Here is a 2,379-nt window from a genome sequence, read left to right as displayed (position 1 = left end):
CCTGCTCCTGCTGCTGCTGCTGCTGCTGCTGGCGGAAGGCGAGGGCGCCGAGGCCACCGGGACTCCGCGCTGCGCCGCGGGCTGCAGGGCGCCCTCGCTGCAGAGGACGGCGGCGCGACCCCCGGCGGGGCAGAGACGAGTCGCGATGCCGGCCGGGGGGCGGCCGGAGGCCTGGAGCGGCCCCGCCTCGGGGCTCTGGGTGACCACGCGGGTCTAGAAAAGCAAAAGTTGACGCTCCGTAGACATTCGGGGTAGGCTCAAAGGAAGTCACCTCTTTGGCCCTTTCCTTTATTCTCTCAACCTCTCACTCCTTTAATTAGCGGGTTTACTTGTGTAAAACTTGCTGTAACTAGAATTTCAGTTCTTCCTTCTTCTGTCTTTTGCCTTATTCCTCGACCCACTGGGTGGCTGCCGACAATAGATTTTAGCTCCTGGATGTTCACAAATGAAGGTTAAATCCCTCAGGTTTTGGTAAGATTTAGCAGAATATATTTCAGTACATTTTTTAGAGTCGTTAAACGTTATAAGGCTACATTTAATTTTGAATTCTCTAACTGGGACTTTGTGGAAGTTGAGGCCTGGCTTGGAGCTTTTCCCAAAGCATACATTGTGAACTGTGCAAGAAATGGTTCGTTTCAGCCATCATTAAGCACTTCAGAAGCAAGTCCTCGTTTTATATACTATCAAACGTGCTATTGGCAAATCCTCATCTAGTCACTGAAGTGGAGGTGGATCAGGGCCTCAGCCAGCTAGCTGGCTAGTTTAACTCAGTTGCATTTTTTCAGGTACTTGAAAATCTATGAATGTTGCACATATCTAAGTATTGTAAAATTAAGAATTTTCACTGCCTCTTGTTTTTTATTTCTCTTACTTACAGTGGTTTTACTGTCTGCTAATGAAAATGAAAAGCTCATTTCTGGAGCCTGTGTTCCTACTATTTTCTACAGACTGCAAAATAAGGTCTTACACATGTACAACATGTTACATTAAACTAATGTTAAGAGGAAACAGCCCAAAATAACTAAATATTCATTAGACATTTTCCTTTGGGAAAAAATATATATGGAAGAAAGAAGGGAATTGAGGAAAAACCTCAGTTTTCTTCATTTGGAGCTAATCATTGCATATTTCACTAGACAACTGGAATCTTTGAAGAGACCCTTTTACACAGTCACACACAGACAAACTGGAGCATTTACTTATGTCAGACAAATCAGAGGTTAAATTCTTTTTCCTTGCACTGGGCACCTTAACCTCTAATCCTTGGTTCCATCATCTGTAAAAGAAGTACAATGATTCTTAATTCATAAGATTATTATGAGACTAAATAAGATAATTGATGTATAGGGCCAGGCATGGCGGCTCAGGCCTATAATCCTAGCACTCTGAGAGGCCCAGACGGACAGATTGCTTGCGCTCAGGAGTTTGAGACCAGTCTCAGCAAGAGGACACTGGTCTCTAAAAAGACCCTAGCATAGTGGCAGGCTCCGGTAGTCCCAGCTACTCAGGAGGCTGAGACAAGAGGATCACTTAAGCCCAAGAGTTTGAGGTTGCTGTGAGCTATGATGCTATGGCACTCTACCAAGGGCAACATAGTGGGACACGGTCTCAAAAAAAAAAAAAAGAGATAACTGATGTACACAATGCTTGGTATATATGTAGTACTGTAGTAAGTCCTCTATAAATGCTATGACCATTATTATTAGGAACAGAGATCACAGTATTTAATAAAGCTAGGTTGGAAACAATCTAAATTTTCAACAATAAGGTAATGGTTGGGCAAATTATTCAATGAAGTGTTGTTTAATAAAAACCTTGTTATTGGCTCAGCTCCCGTAGCACAGTGGTTGGGTGCTGGCCACATGCACTGAGGCTGGCAGGTTCAAACCTGGCCTGGGCCAGCTAAACAACAATGACAACTGCAACCAAAAAATAGCTGGGCATTGTGGCGGGCGCCTATAGTCCCAGCTGCTTGGGAGGCAGAGGCAAGAGAATCACCTGAGCCCAAGAGTTCGGGGTTGCTGTGAGCTGTGATGCTACAGCACTGTACAGAGGGTGACACTGTAAGACTCTGTCTTAAGAAAATAAAAATAAACCTTGTTATTGAAGAATATCTAGTATCTAGGAATTTTCATTATATAATGCTAAGAGGTAAAAGCATGAAGCAAAGGTATGATAATGGGTGATATTAATCGCCCCTTTTCTGATTTTCCAGATTTCTACCATAAGCATGAATTGTTTCATAAAATTTTTCTCAGGAAAACAATTACCCCAAAACTTTACCACCCTCAAGAAAACGTTAAGTAAAAGATCAATATTTAAGCGGCTGACTCAAAACAGAATAAATACGCTATGGATAAATGTCCAGATTACTAATTT

Source organism: Otolemur garnettii, unplaced genomic scaffold (genome assembly GCF_000181295.1).
Source record: "Otolemur garnettii isolate 467f Iridium unplaced genomic scaffold, OtoGar3 scaffold00083, whole genome shotgun sequence".
Classification (NCBI taxonomy): domain Eukaryota; kingdom Metazoa; phylum Chordata; class Mammalia; order Primates; family Galagidae; genus Otolemur; species Otolemur garnettii.
Note: the sequence above shows the minus strand (reverse complement) of the source record.